Source organism: Artemia sp. Qi Xiang Cuo, chromosome 6, assembly GCF_049724085.1.
Source record: "Artemia sp. Qi Xiang Cuo chromosome 6, ASM4972408v1, whole genome shotgun sequence".
Lineage (NCBI taxonomy): Eukaryota > Metazoa > Arthropoda > Branchiopoda > Anostraca > Artemiidae > Artemia > Artemia sp. Qi Xiang Cuo.
Window position 1 is genome coordinate 9317395 of NC_142799.1, and position 18568 is coordinate 9335962.

Here is an 18568-nt window from a genome sequence, read left to right on the forward strand (position 1 = left end):
TTCCTATCCATACATGTAAGCAAATAACATGGTAATTCCTATGTGTCTAAGCAAATAGCAAGGTAACTGCTATGTTTCTAAGCAAATAGCATGGTAATTCCTATACGTCTAAGCAAATAGCATGGTAATTCCTATGTGTCTAAGCAAATAGCATGGTAATTCCTATGTGTCTAAGCAAATAGCAGGGTAATTCCTATGTGTCTAAGCAAATAGCATGGTAATTCCTATACGTCTAAGCAAATAGCATGGTAATTCCTATGTGTCTAAGAAAATAGCATGGTAATTCCTATGTGTCTAAGCACAGAACATGATAACTCCTATACGTCTAAGCAATTGTATTTCCTATGTGTCTAAGCAAAAGTATTTCCTATGTGTCTAAGCAAATAGCATGGTAATTCCTATACGTCTAAGCAAAATAGTACCTTGGTTACTACTCACGGATGCGTGTTTATTAGTTTTTTTTCCCAGGGCTGATCGTATGGAATCAGTGGGCCTAGACTGACGAAAGAGGGTTCATTCTAATGGAAATGAAAGGTTCTAGTGCCTTTTTTAAGCGACCAAAATAATTGGAGGGCAACTAGACCCCCTCCCACGCCACCTTTTTCCAAAATCGTCTGATTAAAATTTTGAGATAACTTTTTTCTTCAGCATAGTTGAAGGGTCCAATAACTATGTCCTTAGAGATAAAATGACCCCCTACAATCCCTGGGGAAAGGTTAGTTATAAAATTTACACGTTGTTTTATTTGTTATTGGGAATATGCTTACGTTTTTCGGGTTGGGAGGGAAGGAAGAATTTTCTGCTGGGAGGATTTTACATGGGGAGAACTTTCCATGGAGAGGGAAGTTTCCAGGGGGTGAACTTTTCAGGGGAAATTTTACACTTGGTGAATTTGCCAGAATTCTTATACGAAATTTCTTTTTTATGTCTTTCTTTTTCTATACAGATTCAATTTTAGGCGTGGAGATGGTAAGGATAATTATCCGGGGTAAATTTTTGCCAGGATTGAATTGCCCAGAGGATATTTCTGTGACGTAATTAAAAAACGATCAAAAATTAAATAATAAAAAAAGTTTTTTTTCCAACTGAAAGTATGGAGCCACATTATAACTTAAAACGAACAGAAATTATTACGTATATGAGGGGGGTTGCTCCCTCCTCAACACCTAGCTCTTTACGATAAAATTTAAATTTTGTCCCAATTCTTTAAAAACAACTCTTGAAACACAAGGGCCGTTTGCCATGTTTTTGCCAAACATCCCGATACTTCTTCCAACTTCCTCGAGTAAAATTATATTTTTGCTTTTCTTAATAATCAATTTAGAGCATTGTGATAATTATTATATATTCTTTCATTCAAGTCAAACTTATAATTGATATTATTTTTTGTAAAGTTGGTCTCCAATACACATCAATTTTAGAAGGTCTGCAGCACAGTTGTCTGCAGTAACCCATGGTTTCTTTAGGGTTGTCTTACGCTGTCCTTTTTTACTTTGACAATGCTTTTCTAATTCACATTGGGTAATCCGGTAAAAGAAATTAAACCTCTCTTCATTATTAGATGCAATTGATAAAATATTACCACAATTCATGGGAGATAATACATTCTTATAACGCAAGAGAATTGTTTTATTTACATAATGCCAAGAAAACTCATTCTTTAACCTACAACAATCTCCTAGAGGAATAGCATGTCTAGAAAACACACCGAAATGGTCAGGAGTGTCACTAACAACAACACGGGGGGATCAGGGCATTAGAGAGAATATTATCAATACATGTCGCGGATGTATCCGTGACCCTCGTAGGTAGGTTGATTGATGGAAGTAATCAAAATGATATGAAAATATTCAATACTCGGCAGCTCTTTGCATTTATTTCAATCAGGTCAACGTTTAGATCACCCACAAGAAAACACGGGATATTCACAGGCAACTTCTTAAGCTACTCCTCCAAAAGATCAAAGAATTCATTATATGAGTAAGTTGGTGGGCGGTAGAGAACTACAGAAAGAATAAACACCTAAACGAAGACGGAGTACAAGTGACTCAAACACCATCTCCCTATAAATGGTTAAAGCGCTCTGAATGGCCACTTCAATATCCGATCTAATATATACGGCAAGTTCCCCATGTTGACGTAATTGCCTATTTTTTATGTAAAAATTATATCCCTCTAGACCAAGCAACTCTGAATTATGCTCATTAAGCCATGTCTCAGGCAATCCAGAGAAAAATCTTGAAAAAATTGCCAGGTTTACGGCATATAGGACCAATCTCACACGGTAAAACATAAATCGAATTTTCGAGCTGCAAGCGAATACCGCAACCAAGGTCCGAAATTCTACTAATTTCTGAGGTGCTGAAGGAGATTGAAATATACTATCCATAACTAAGAGTTACAAGCCCTATCTTACGGTGACTCAATCTTTGACACAGATAAACACTGAGGTTAAATACATATATCAATCGTCTAACTACTTCATGAACTAAGAAAAACAAACTCAAACTTAACTTCGCTATCAAACAGTTCGTGGTAACAAACTGTAAGTAAGGAACGACCCGGCTCAATAGTAACCGAAACTCTAAGAAACGGAATTTTGATACCAATAGATAGATCAAAGGAATGAGATTTTCATGCCGATTTCAAATATATAACTTTCATCAAGTTTAGTCTTACCCATCAAAAGTTAAGCGCCTGAGAAGATTTGCTTGATTTTTGAAACAAGGGGGAAACACCTCCTAAAAGTTATAAAACATTAATGAAAATCTCACCTTCAGATTCAGCGTATCAGAGAACTCTACAGTAGAGGTTTCAAATACATACCTGCCGAAATATGGAATTTTGTATTTATCGCAAGAAGAAAGATCACGGATGCATGTTTATTTGTTTTTTTTTCCCAGGGGTGATCGTATCGACCCAGTGGTCCTAGAATATCGTGGGAGGGCTCTAAAGTTTTTTATTGTTTAAAAAAATAGAGGTTTGAGAAAGAGTCAAACTTTAGCGTAAAGAGCGAGGCGTTGAGGAGGGGACAGCCCCTTTCAAATACGGAATAATTTCTGTTCGTTTAAAGTTTTAATGATGCTCGTTACTTTCAGTTAAAAAAACTTGTTTTTTTTAATTTAATTTCTGAACGTTTTTGAATTAATGTAGGGTTTGATTTTGGCTCACCAGATATGAATAATTAAAACAAAATGTGCATACTAATTTTACTTTTATTTGGTTAAATGGCTTTCTCGAAAGTTGTTTAATTTTATTTACGAACGTTTTTATTAGCAATAAATATACGTAACTTATGAATTAACTTATGTAACGAACTTCTATGTTCATATATTTTTAATACATATATTAGGGGGTTCGCCCCCTAGTCAATACCTTGCTCTTTACGCTAAAGTTCGAATGTTGTTCCAATTCTTTAAAAATGACCCCTTAATCACAAAGGCCGTTAATTAGAATAAATAGCTCTTATGATAGTACTAAAAAATCTTTGGCTTAAAGAGAGAGGTATTGACTAGGGGGCGAATCCAATCATATACATAATACTTCCTGTTCGTTTTAAGTGTTGATGTTGCTCCTTACTTTCAGTTGAAAAACTTATTTTTTTATTTAATTATTAACAGAACAATATTTTGCTTATGGTTTAGTCGCTTAGCGTACACGGCCATTCTAACCATGCAACACCTTCCGTATCTCTTTTACTTCCTATTAAGGACTTATTCAACAAAACTACTTTTCATCGCAAATTTTGATAATATATTCAAATTTTTGTCCAAAACTTTTATTTGGACAAAAACATTTTAATTCTCAAGCAGAAAAAAATAAGAATGGAAGGGCTACCAATTTATTCAAAATTATTGATTTATACAATATAACAGAGGGGTTTAATTACACGGGGGCTTAAGTACACAGTAAGCCCGAATCATATCTTGGTTAAGCCCTCGCATGATTTGAAAAAAAAAAATGATTAGAAGTTCAATAAAAACAAACTAATTTTTTTCCACTGAAAGTAAGAAGCAACTTTAGAACTTGAGACAAACAGAAATTACTTGTGCATTTTTGTAGGGGATTTTCCCTTCCTTAGCCCTTCGCGCATTACTCTAAAGCTTCAATTTTGTCCAGATTCTTTAAAAAGATTTGCTGAAACATAAATGCCACTGAATTAGAAACAGAGGTTTATTAAGCACTAAAAAACTTCAGCTTAACGAGCGAGAAGCTGAGGAGGGGACAGCCCCCTTTATACGCAGAATAGCTTCAGTTTTAAGTTGTTCCTTACTTTCAGTTAAAAAACCTCATTGTTAATTTAATTACACTTCGTGAAATGGTATTGTTTCTTGAAACTATACTGTTTACTTTTATTTACCGCTTACTTTTGCTAACGCAGAAAAAACAGTCGAAATTTAAACGCTGTCTGTCTGGTTCGTGACGGGTAGTATAAAGCATTGAGAATTTCTCTTTTTGAAGGTAATGAACAAAGTATGTCAAGTAAAATAAAAGTATATATAATGAAAAAAGAAAAGTAATTACAAAAAAGTATAAACAAAATAGTAGCTTACATATCGAAAATAAGATGGGAACTCCTACAATTTAGTTTTGTGGCAATGCCATAAGATTGGGTACTCCTTCCTTTGGTTTACTCATAATTACTTTCTAGTCCTCGATTTCCAGGGGACATTGCCTCCTTACCTCCCCCTCATGTAGGCACCCATGGTATTGGTAGTAGTAGAAGTAGTATTAGTAGCAGCAGTAGTCTGCACATTTTCTTTTGGTGAGTTACCCCCTGATCATGCCCTGGAAGTGTCAACTTAATACTCTTAACCGTTCGTAAGATATATAGTAACTATACGCCTATAAGGCTTATACGTCCTTTGGACAATTTGTATGCGCATAGTGTGTTTTGATTTAGTTCTCTCAATATTTCCTGAAATGTTTACCTTAGCACCCTCAGCTTTAGTAATAGTCGCAATAGAAGCAGTGGTGCTAGGCGTTTTGTCCCCAGTAAATTACCCCCCTGAAAATTCCCCGGTACTTGTGTATTATATGGTACATACTCGAGAATTTGGATCTACAGATCAGACAGTAACCGGTTTATATCTGTCAGTATTTAAAAAAAATAACCTTAGGCTAAGTTGAAATCTCCGTTGTAGGTTTGTTTTATTAAATATTTAATATATAGAGATTGTATTTTGGCTGGGTTAGGTTAGGTATTTAATATAATGCGTTCTTTGCAGCCCCCTACAAAAATTCTTTGTTGCAGTTTAATCTTGTTGCTATAAAGTATTGTATTTTCATCATGTTTTTGTATATTTCCTCAGGATTAACCTAACTCCACTTCTCGAGTGTGTACGATATAATAAACAAGTACCAATCCCCCCCCCTCTGGTTGAACATTTCCCACTGAAAGATCCCCCTGGAAAATCCCCGAAAAATTCCCCGTAGAATCCCCCCGCGTAAACTTTGTCCCCTCCCGTCGAATCCCCCCAGTTTAGAGTTTTCGCTAGTACCTGCTCAATTAAATGCCCTTACATTTGAAAAAGATGGGTATGATCGCCCAGCCCCTTGTTCTGACTACACAAGCTTAGCCCCTGACAAGAATTCCACTAGAACTCCTGACCTCATATGTGATATAAAAAAAGTAAAGTGTAAACACGGTACCTTCACAAGTCGCTTTCAATTCCCCACACTTTTGTTGAGCAACGCTGACAGCCTTAACTTTGAAAAATTTAATGAATTAGACACCCTTTCTAAAATATATGGATAAGATGTAATCGCTATTACTGAAGTGCAAGCTCAAAATTTGCACATGTTAAAGATTAGCAATTTTTCGCAATTTATTAAACTCAGACCAGAAAACTACCCTCTGGGTAAGAAAGGTGCGGAATCCTGTACTTTGTCCGTAATGACTTGTACCCTAGTGAAATCTCAATTCCGTGCCTTGCTCCCTTTGATGAGATTATGTGGGCGTGTGTTCGACCTAAAGTCTTGCCGCGTCCTTTCAATTTAATTGTCCTGTGTTATTTTTATTACTCCCCTAATCAGAGATCCGCTGACAAAATAAATTTTATCGAAAAATTACATGCAAGTTCTGACTTTGAACTATCAAAATACCCAAATACAGGAACTTTCCTGATGGGTCACGCAAATGATATAAAACTTGATTCTACTTTTCAAACAGGTCGTTAAGGTCCCAACTACAAAAGGCAAAACTACTCGTGATTTAATCTGCACCAATCTTTCCAAGTTTTACAAACCCGTCCCACTCTGCCCCCTCTAGGGGGTAATTACCACTTTAGCCTTCTCCTATCTCCGCTGGTTTAAGTCAAACAGGCATTTTCTGTAAATGAAACCGCTTCCCTTAATAAAATAAATAATAAAAATAAATAAAGAAAAATACGATGAAACAACACAATACAAACCCGTCTCCACTCTGCCCCCTCTAGGGGGTTGACTCAGGACTCTACAATTTTGGCTCCTGGATTACTACTGAAAATTGGTCCACTGTGTATAAAAAAAAATTACGTTGACTGGATGGCTTTGTCCCTTCAAAATTTATTGAGGAGTAGGCCTTATTATGAATCCCCCTTTCCTGAGAAAAAAAAAATTAAAACGTGTTCTACGGATAAGCCTTATATTACTGAGTCTTTTAAAAAACTTATAAAAAAAAAATATTTTTTTCAAGGCAGGTCGTAATACTGAATAGTCTAAAGAAGCTCCTAAAGAAAAAATTAGGAAGAGCAGCTTCTGATTATTATAATAGTAGGCCTACAGTCAAAGATTTATATTCTAACAAACCCAAGCAATGGTACAGAAAAATTAAAGAAAATGCGGAAAAAGCCCTTCTGAAGTTAATTTTCATCTCCCTGAACCCTTTAATAAGACTGCCAACGATTTGAACTAGTACCTTGCTTCCATTGTTCAAAGTCTCCCCCCTTTCACTGGCTCAAGTCCAACTATTCCTTCCAATACCTCCTTTCCCTTTATTTCTCTCTCTGATGTAACAAATAAAATCCTAAAGCTTGGAAATCAAGTACTTGTCCCTTGGACATCCCAGTTGACTTAATTAAAGCCTATTCAGACAAAATTACTGAGCCTTTATATAATATTTTCAACCAAATCACAAAATTTGGTAAATTCCCAAGCTGCTGGAAGCAAGGTTTTATAACACCTGTCCCCGAAAAAATGCACCAGTCTGACTTTCGCCGATATTCGGAAAAAATGCACCAGTCTGACTTTCGCCGATATTCACCCCATTACACTCGCTTCAGTTTTTTCCAAACTTTATGAAAGTTTTCTCTGTGACTGGCTTAAAGTTAAAATTTGTCCACGTATTGATACCCGACAGTTTGGTAACTTAAGGAAAACTTCCACCATCCATCACCTTGTGCACTTAATACATACCATCGTAAGTAACCTTGATAAATCAAATGTGTGGCTGAACCTTGTCTTAGTTGATTTCCAAAAAGCTTTTGACCCGGTTGACCACACCATCCTAATTCGTTCACTACTGGTTAACTTTGAACTTGATCCTCTGTTAGTAAGTATTGTTATATAGTTTCTTTCAAATAGATCTCAAGTTTTAAAATACAAAAATATTTTCTCTAACCCCCTCCCTGTATATTGTGGAATTCCTCAAGAACCTTATTGAGACCAGTTTTATTTCTAGTTATGATTAACGATATTGGTAAGGAATTCCCCCAAAGGTGGAAATACGCGGATGACTTGTCGATCCTTGAAGTATGTCACAGGAATATTAAAAGTGACCCCCTCGAAATCCTAACCCATATTTCGGACGAAGCTATGAACCTAAATATGAAAGTAAATTCCACTAAATCAGACACAATGACAATAAATTTCTTGAAATCCACTCCCACTTTCCTTGACCCTATCTCACTCGAAATTCTTGTGAAACATGTTAAACTCCTTAGTGTCACAATTTCAAATAATCTTAAATGGGACGTGCATGTTTCAAATATTGTTAAACAAGCAAATGTTTCATTATCTATGTTAAAACTTCTAAACAAATTCAATTGCCTTAAGATGCATTCCCTCTGTGTTTATTTATCAGGCCGCTATTAGAATATGCATGTCCGGTTTGGCATTCGAATCTTTCAAGCGAACTTAGCGACAAAATTGAGTCGGTCCAAAAGCGTTCGCTTAGAATCATCTACATAGAGAGCAAAATTCCATACTCCTTCCTCCTTAAATCCGCACGTATTACCACGTTAAAAGAAAGGAGAGAATAAATTTGTTTGCGTTTTACTAAATCTGCAATATCTAATCCTCGAACTGAGGACATCTTTCCCTATTTACACGACCCTATTAGACGCCGACTCCCCCGCTTAGCGTCCTTGACAATTCCAACGTATTCACCGATCCATACCGTTATTGAGAGGTCCCGGAAAAGTTTTGTCCCCTCTATTCTGGAGCGCCTAAATGATTCCCGAACTATGCTCTGCACCAAAATTAATCCTCCGTCCCTTATTTTAGTTGTTGGTGTATGCTCACAATAATCATGCGTCATTTTTTTTCTCTTTATCTTTGGTCCCTTTTATTTTGCCCTTTCGTGATATTTATTTATGCTACATTCTATTCTCGACCTCTAATTTCTAATCCTTTGACTTTTAATTGTAATCCTTTCTTTAATTGTAAATATTTCTTTTTGACAATTAATTTGGCTTGATTTTAAGTGTTTTTTTTTTATTTTACGGTATTTGACTTTGAGTACGAATTTGGCAATGTTTTTCTTCTAGCCTATGATTTTATTTTATCCCCACCCTTTCTGTTTCTGTTTTTTCCATTATTTGCATTAAGTTCGTTTTAGTTCTTGGACTTGGATTTTTTTTGCGTTAAATTTTTAGTGACCATTTTTATGCTTGATTGTTGTTTCTTTTCTTGCTGTATTACTTGTTTTGCTTTTTCTGTTCTTTTCGACATATGAAGTGAATTCGGATCTATTAGAGCTTGTGATAACCTTTTGAAAATAAATATTATCTTATCATATCTCTTACCTAATTCCTCTCCATAGTCCCCAAGATAATTTCGGACGTTCATAAGAAAAAAAAACTGGAAGTTCTAATTACCTGTCAAACAGTTCGTGGTAACGAACTGTAAGTAAGGAGCGACCCGGCTCAATGGTAACCGAAACTCTAAAAACAGAATGTTGATACCAATAGATAAATAAAAAAAATCAGATTTTAATGCTTATTTCAAATATATAAGTTTCATGAAGTTTAGTCTTACCCATCAAAAGTTAAGCGCCTGAGAAAGTCTGGCTGATTTTAGAAAAAAGGGGGAAAGACCCCCTAAAAGCTATAGAACCTTAATGAAAATCACACCATCATATTCAGCGTATCAGAGAACTCTACTGTAAATGTTTCAAGCACCTATTTACAAAAATGTGGAATTGTGCATTTTTTTGCGAGAAGAAAGATCACGGATGCGTGTTAATTTGTTTTTTTTTTGTTTTTTTTTCCCCAGGGGTGATCGTATCGACCCAGTCGTCCTAGAATATCGTGGGAGGGCTCATTGGAACGGAAATAAAAAAGTTCTAGTGCCCTTTTTAAGTGACCAAAAAAATGGAGGGCAACTAGACCCCCTCCCATGCTCATTTTTCCCAAAGTCACCAGATCAAAATTTTGAGATAGCCATTTTGTTCAGCATGGTCGAAAATATGATAACTATGTCTTTTAGGATGACTTAATCCCCCGAAGTCCTCGGGGGGAGGGCTGAAAGTTATGAACTTTACCCAATGTTAACATATAGTATTGGTTATTGGGAAGTATACAGACGTTTTCAGGGGGGATTTTTTTCTGGTAGTGGGGGGGGGGGTATCGAGGGTTATGTGGGAGGATCTTTGCATGAAGGAAGTTTTCATGGGGGAAGGGAAATTGCTATGAAGGGGGTGCCGGATTTCCCAGCATTGTTAAAGAAAAAGATAAGAAATTAAATAAATAAAAAAAAACAAGTTTTTCAACTAAAAATTAGGAGCAACATCCAAACTTAAAACGAACAGAAAATATTACGTATATGATTGGTTTCACCCCCAATACCTCGCTCTTTAAGCCAAAGATTTTTTAGTACTTTCATAAGAGCTTTCATTAGTACTTTCATTTATTCTAATTAACGGCCTTTGTGATTAAGAGGTCATTTTTAAAGAATTTGAACAAAATTCGAACTTTAGCTTAAAGAGCAAGGTATTGACTAGGGGGCTAACCCCCTAATATATGTATTAAAAATTTATGAATGTAGAAGTTCGTTACGTAAGTTAATTCGTAAGTTACGTATATTTATTACTAATAAAAACGTTCGTAAATGAAATTAAACAAGTTTCGAGAAAGCCATTTAACCAAATAAAAATAAAATTAATATACAAATTTTGTTTTAATGATTCATGTAGCCTACGGTGAGCCAAAATCAAAACCTGCATTAATTAAAAAACGTTCAAAATTAAATAAAAAAAAAAGTTTTTTTTTTAACTGAAAGTAAGGAACGACGTTAAAACTTAAAACGAACAGAAATTATTCCGTATATGAAAGGGACTGTCCCCTCCTCAACGTCTCGCTCTTTACGCTGAAGTTTGACTTTCTCACAACTCAATTTTTTTTAAACAATAAAAGAACTTTTGCGTAAAGAGCGAGGCGTTGAGGAGGGGACATTCCCTTTCATATACGGAATAATTTCGGTTTGTTTTAAGTTTTAACGTCGTTCCTTACTTTCAGTTAAAAAATCTTCTTTTTTTTATTTAATTTAAGTTAGAGGCGACGTTGTAGCGCTGCCTATAGTAGGCTAAACAGCCAAAGGCTTCGATGTAGTACAAGCGTATTTTTTTCGTGCAATGTATTACAATGTATTGTACTTTTTCCAGTAGCACCTCATACGGAAGGGGTGGTTGTATAAACTTTGGAGGGTGTGCATTCAATTGAAAATTGAAAGTTTTAGTACTCTTTTTAAGATTCGAAAGCGATCGGAAGGCAACCACCCCCCTGGCAGTTTTCCCACAAATGTATCGGATCAAACTTTTGAGATACCTATCTTATTCAAAGAGGTCGAAAAGTCAAATAACTATACAGGTATACATAATTATTCCAGGAATAATCAACCCCCCTCAGCCCCTGGGGCAGGTATTTTACGTGATATATGTTGCCCATTGCTTATATATATATTATTAGGGAAAGAGGGCAAGTTTGATTATGAATCTTCAAAAAGCTACGTGCATTAAGGTAAAACCTTTAGAAAATGTCGAGGGGGATGTCAAACAAAATCAAAACATGCTGTATGCAGGAGGGCTGTCGAAAGGGTACAGTAACAATATCTAAGGAATAGCTAAGGCTATTAAGTTGCAACTTTAAAATCATGTTGAGAGGGAAGTAGAAAAGAAACGGAAAGGACAGGCAGGAATGGGCACCGGAATAGATTGCAAACCATCCAATTTGTCCATTCTTAAAATGCAGGATTTATCATTGAGAACCATAATCTAAATCAACTTGGTCACGACTAGAACACTACGAAACTACTACCCCCCCCCCCCAGCACCGATAATAAAGGTATAGACTGAAAATATACGTTGGAACCAAGAACGATTACAAAAGAAGTCCCAAAAACTCATTCAATTTTCATCTGACGGTACGATGAGGCTTAGAAAACTAGGCATTGAAATGGACTCCTCTAGGCATCTTACCCCCACCCCTGCACAAAGATCTACCCCCTTTTCTTAATTATACATAACTGTATAATGAAGCAGATCCCTTCAGTTAAATAAAGCATTAAAATAAATACCAGATGATTTTGGTTCAGTAAGAAGGAAGGTGCAACACTCTTGTGGTTATTACTTACATTTTTGCACGACAAAATTAATTTTTGTTCGAAAGAGCCCCCTCTAGATCTTCTAGGACCCTTGGTTAGATACCTATCATCCGAGGGGAAAGAAAACAACAAACAGCGCACATCCATAATCTTCAAATAACGACGAATACCACATTTCCTTTCCATTATAAAAACAATAAACTTGGACTGTTATAATTTTTCTATTTTAGTGTTAAAGATCCCATTTTGCGGTTATTACTTGTTGTTTTTTCATCGATCGTTATTCTTCCGAAAAAATAAACAATTACAAGTATTTTCAGATGAGAGCTTGAGACCTCTACAGTAGGATTCTCTGATTGTTTTGTGGTTAGGGAGGGGGCAGATGCCGCAAAGGGTGCATCTTAATGCCAAAGCATCTTAACTCTAATTGAGCCTTCCTGTAAAATTAAATTTAAAAAACAAGTTTTTTTAACTGAAAGTAAGGAGCGACATTAAAACTTAAAATGAATAGAAATTATTCCGCATATAAAAGAGGCTGTCCCCTCCTCAATGCCTCGTTCTTTACGCAAAGGTTTTTATTGTTTTAAATAATAGAGTTGTGAGAAAGAGTCAAAATTTAGCGTAAAGAGCAAGGCATTGATGAGGAGACAGCCCCTTTCATATACGGAATAATTCCTGTTCGTTTTAACTTTTGACGTTGCTCCTTACTGTCAGTTGAAAATTTTTTTATATATTTAATTTCTAATCGTTTTTTAAACAATGCTGGGAAATCCGGTGTCCCCTTCATACCAATGTCCCTTCCTCCATGAAAATTTTCTCCATCGAAAGATCCTCCCATGTAACCCCCGACGCACCCAACCTCCCACTACCAGAAAAAATCCCCCCTGAAAAGTTTTTATACTTCCCAATAACCAATAGTATATGTAAACATTGGGCAAAGTTCATGACTTGCAGCCCTTCCCCCGGGGACTGTGGGGGATTAGCCCTTCATCCTCAAAGACATAGTTTTTATATTTTTCGACCATGCTGAACAAAATGGCCGTCTCATAATTTTAATCGGGTGACTTTGGGAAAAAATGAACGTGGGAGGGGGCCTAGATGCCCTCCATTTTTTTGGTCACTTAAAAAGGGAACTAGAACTTTTAATTTACGTTCAAATGAGGCCTCCCATGATAATCTTGGACCACTGGGTCGATACGATCACCCCTTGGGGAGAAAATAATAAAAAAAATATAAAAATAAAATAAATAAAAAAATAAACACGCATCCGTGATCTTTCTTCTGGCAAACAATACAAAATTCCACATTTTTGCAGATAGGAGCTTGAAACCTCTAGAGTAGGGTTCTCTTATACGCTGAATCTGATGGTGTGATTTTCATTAAGGTTCCATGACTTTTATGGGGTGTTTCCCCAAGGGCGGATCCAGGATTTTTTTTTGGGGGGGGACTTACTAATTTTTGAATTTTTCGGGGGGGGGGGTTACTAATTTTTGACTCAGTTTTGGACTAATTATACTGATTTTTACCTAGGTTTTACTAATTTTCGACTTATTTTCGACTCGGTCAGAAATTTCGGGGGGGGGGGGGTTCAAACCGGGTAACACCCCCCAGGATACGGCCTTGTGTTTCCCCCTTTTTCCGAAAATAAGGCAAATTTTCTCAGGCGCGTAACTTTCGATGGGTAAAACTAAACTTGGTGTAACTTATATATTTGAAATCAGCGTAAAAATTTGATTCTTTTGATGTATCTATTGGTATCAAAATTCTGTGTTTTAGGGTTTCGGTTACTATTGAGCCGGGTCGCTCCTTACTTACAGTTCGTTACCACGAACTGTTTGAAAACAGAAATAGATCCATGGAAAAGGGTGTAGGTAGAAAATGGTTTATAATGGTCCTCTTGATTTCTTGAAATATTTCTGGCTTACACTGTTATTTTGAAAGTAAAGAGTAACATTAAACTCTAAAATGAGTAAAATTTATTCCGTATAGGAGGGGACTGCCCCTTATAGGAGGGGGGCTGCCCCTTCCTCATCCCAAACCTCCCTCTCATGGTCATCAAAACTTGGGAGGATGCTCGTTCGATCAAAATTTGAGAGTTCTAGTCCTTTTTAAAAGTCGAAAGGGATGGGAAACCAACCAGCGTTTGCTCTAGAACTGTTTTTGATATCTTGTCCTTTTGTTATCCCCTAGGACATTTGATCGACAGCTTAAGGTACCAATTTTGTAATTTCTCTGTGATTGCTCACTTTTGTGTGTGGTGAAATTTTCATTGGAGAGAAGGAGAATTATCCGGGAAATTTTCCGCGGGGGGGAATTTTCCGAGGGGTCACTTTCCAGGGAGATGGGAAACTCCAGCTCCCAGAAGTAGTAGTTGTAGCAGTAGTAGTAGTAATAGCAGTAATAGTAGCAGTAGTAGTAGTAGTAGCATGAACTTATCGCATTTTGGTCAATTGATTATCCCCCCTCCATTCCCTGAAAATTCCAACTTAATACCCTAAGGCATGAACACAAGGGTTAAAGATACCCTTTTTCCCGATAACAATTACCGTTCCTCTAAAATTGGTCATGTCTCCTTTTCTCATTTTACTGTAATGAAGGAGAATCTCAAGTCCAATTTTCTCCAGGATGCTTACTTTTGCTGTTCTACCAAAATTCATTCAATTGAAAACAAAACCTGGCTTTTGGTCGGCAGAATTGAAGTAGTTGTTCTGATTCTGACCCTTTTTTCCCATCAGCATGCAAAATTCGGAAAAAAAGGAATTCTTTACCGTATTTTTGACGTCCACAAAACTATGATTATAGGCCAGTCGTAAGCAATTTTTAATATAATAATTATTGTGATAGTTGGAACTTTAAGTTTTATGTTGTAACTATTACAGTAATTATAAAAATCAGTTTATGCACTTGCAGTAAAATATGTATATGTAAATTCCCCCCCGCGGAAAATTTCCCGGATAATTCTCCTTCTCTCCAATGAAAATTTCACCACACACAAAAGTGAGCAATCACAGAGAAATTACAAAATTGGTACCTTAAGCTGTCGACCAAAAAAAACTTTTTTCTTATTACCGAAGCAATTCCCTGAATTACGGGTAGTTCCAAATCTAACGGCCTCTGAAGCTTAAGAAGATTTAATAGGCCAAACTTGACATGTCTAGCGGAAGCAGGCCTATATTTATAACCAATAGGCCTAGAATGCCCATGTTTAGGGCATTACGGGAAGGCTTAGTACGCATCGTATAATTTTCCATTACTATCCAATTTGATTAATAAGAAGAAAAAGAAGCAGATGCATGGAAGTTATCAGCCTGTTTCTAATTGTTTATGATATCCACACAATTTATTTACATATTGAGGCATGAAGTATATCTGCCTCTTGGATCTTTTTTCATAAATAAACGATTCTATTTTTATTTCCAAATTTATATTTGATGAGTTGTATATTACAACGCACTGTTTGAGCACATAACTTTAGTTATTTGAGTGTTAAGAATCATTTCAGGATTTCATAGAATAAAAAAATAGAATAACTGATTCTGCGAAATCCTGATGTATCTTATAGTGCATTCTCTGTTATATTAAATAACGACTGCTGCTACTACTATTACTACTAATAACTCACCGCAGCACCAAGCCGCCTAAGGCCAACACAGTTACGCACGCTCCTCCTCCATCCCAATCTATTCGAAGCCTCCATCATTAAACCCTCCTAGCAAGTTTTTTTTTTTTTTTTTTTTTTTTTTTTTTTTTTTTATTCCAATATTCACGGCGCCAGGTACTTCAAAGTTTCTGATATGCCGCTATTCATTTACCTCTTTCAATGGCCTCGAGGTTTTAAATGTCTATTGAACCTTCTTTTGAAGGTGTCAACAGAGGGATTTGCAGGGATAATATCCCCAGGAAGATCGTTCCAGATAGAAGTGCAACGTCGGATGAAGCTGTTCCTCAAGTACTCGGTTTTCGGCTTATCCTCCTTTAGATAATTGGACCGAGCTGTGTGCCATCGTGTCTGCCTTGTCGGCTGGACAAAGAGGGGCACAATTCGAGAGAGCTCGTCTGAAGGAGGCGAATTCATGTACTTGTAGAAAACAGCCATCGACGCTACATCAAACCTTTCAGTTAGAGGCTGGAGCACTTCTTGTGCAGAGCTGCAGCCCGCCCTATTTTCCCTATTCTGGATCTGTTAAAATGATCCCAATAGAGTTCTTTGAGTACAAATATATGGCGAGCATTAACGTTAAGCTGTGGGTCTAATACAAGACTTGTATAGTCGAAGAATTTAGATTCATGGACGAAGTTTTTTGCAGCAAAGAATAACTCCCAGCTGTCTCGTGCAGGAGGCTCTCAGCCGATCAAGGTGGTTGTTCCAAGAGAGATCGGTGGAAAAATGAATCCCCAGTAGACGAAGCTCGTCGACTCTCTTTATAGCGTCATTTTTGAAGATGAAACTGGGATGTTCACGTGGCACCTTTGATCGGGTAATTAGAAGCTCCTTTGTTTTCGATGCATTGAGTTCCTATTTTCTTAAATTGTTCTTTAGGACATCCTCCCACCCCAACCGTGGACATTTATCAGATGAACACCCAGAGGTTCCAAAAGTCTTAAACTGTTTGCAAAAAGGGAAAACCACCTTGTAATTATTGGTTATTGGCTCTCAAGCAAGTAAAATTGAATTGACATCTATGGCCGCTATTTATTCTGTCTGATTGATTTGAAAAAAGGGAAAAGAAAAGAATTATACAAAATCGATAAACCTTAGATAAAAATAACGAAAGTATATACATCTGTGATCCAGACATATCGAAATGCAGCACACATGAAAACCTTTTAAAAAATATTGACAATTGAAAAATTAAAAATGAAAAACTATGTTGTTATCTCTTATTTTTACGTTTGATACAAGAATCGACCAGAGAATTCCAACTCCGCTGAAAATTTCCCTGGGACAATTCCCCCACACCATCTCCACATGTAAAATGTAGTTTTTCAATTAATGTGTTGGAAGGTTCACTTTAATACCCTTAGCCTAAATAGTAGTAATAGCAGCAGCAATAGTATTAATACCAGTAGTAGCAGCAGCAGTAGTAGTATTAGTAGTAGTAGCAGCTGCAGCGGTACTAGTAGTAGTAGTAGCAGCAGTAGTAGTTGTAGTAGCAGTATTAATAGTAGTAGTAGTAGTAGTAGCAGTAGTAGTAGTAGTAGTAGCAGCAGCAGTACTAGTAGAAGTAGAAGTAGTAGTAATAATAGTAGTAATAGTAGTAGCATTAGGTTGTAAGTTATGTACTGGGGGCAAATAAAGTTCTTATAGGACGCGTTGTCGTAGAAATTTCAAAAAGGGCTCATTCGATTCGAAATTGAAATGGCCTGTGCCCTTTTTAATAGTCGAAAGTAATTGGAAGGGAACTAACACCACTTCCACGCCCACCATTTCCCCAAACACATCCAATCAAAATTTTCAGATGGCTATTTTGTTCCAGGCAGTTTAAAGTTCAGAAAGTTATGCCTTTGAGCAGAACACACCCCCTAAAGTCTTCAGGGCAAGGGTTATAAGTTATGCCCTGGGGGCATATAAGTTTTTATTTAAATATTTTTCGTAGAAAATTGAAAAAGGGCTCATTCGATTGGAAATTCAAAGGCCTAGTGCCCTTTTTAATAGTCGAAAGTGATTTGAGGGCAACTAGCCCCCCTCTCTTGCCCACCTTTTCCCCAAACACATCTAACCAAAATTTCTAGATAGCCAATTTGTTCCAAGCAATTTAAAGTTCAGGACATTATACCTTTGATCAGGACACTTCCACCACAATTTTCAGGGAAAAGATTATAAATTATGCCGTAGGGGCACATAAGGTCTTTATTGAAATCTTTGTCATAGAAACTTGAAAAAGGACTCATTCGGTTGGAAATTCAAAGGGCTAGTGCCCTTTTTAAGTCAAAAGTGAGTTCAGGGCAATTAACCCCCTCTCACGCCCACCTTTTCCCCAAAAAAATCCAATCAAAAGTTTCAGATCGTCATTTTATTCAATGTAGTTGAAAGTTTTGGAAATTAGGTCTTTAAGAATGACAACCCATCCCCCCACAACCCTCAGGGCAAGGGTTGTAAGTTATGCCCTGGGAGCATGTAAGGTTTTTACAGAAAGCTGTTGTTATAAATGTTGTAAAAACATCAAAAAGTGCTCATTCAATTGAAAATTGAAAGGGCTAGTGCCCTTTTATTAGTCGAAAGTGATTTAAGGGCAAATAACTCCCCTCTCACGCCCACCATTTCCCCAAACACATACAATCAAAATATTAAGTTATCTATTTTGTTCAACGTAGTTAATAGTTCTGGAAATTAGGCCTTTTAGGTTGATAAACCCTTTGGAGCCCTCAGTGCAAGGTTTTTAAGTTATATCCTGGTGACATGTAAGGTTTATATAGAAATTCATTGTAGAAATTTCAAAAGGGGCTCATTTATTTGAAATTTAAATTGCCCTTTTTAATAGTCGAAAGTAAGTGAAGAGTAATTAAACCCCCTCTCACGCCCACCATTTTCCCAAACACATTCAATCAAAGTTTAGAGATAGCCATTTTGTTCAACGTAGTCTGGAAATTATGTTTTTAAGGATGATAAACCCCCCAGAGTCCCCAGGGCAACAGTTGTAAGTTATGCCCCGGGGGCATATAAGGTTCTTAATGATAGAGTTGTCGTAAAAACTTCAAAAGGGAGTCATTCAATTGGAAATTGAGAGAATTGGGCTAGTGCCCTTTTTAATAGTTGACAGTGATTGGA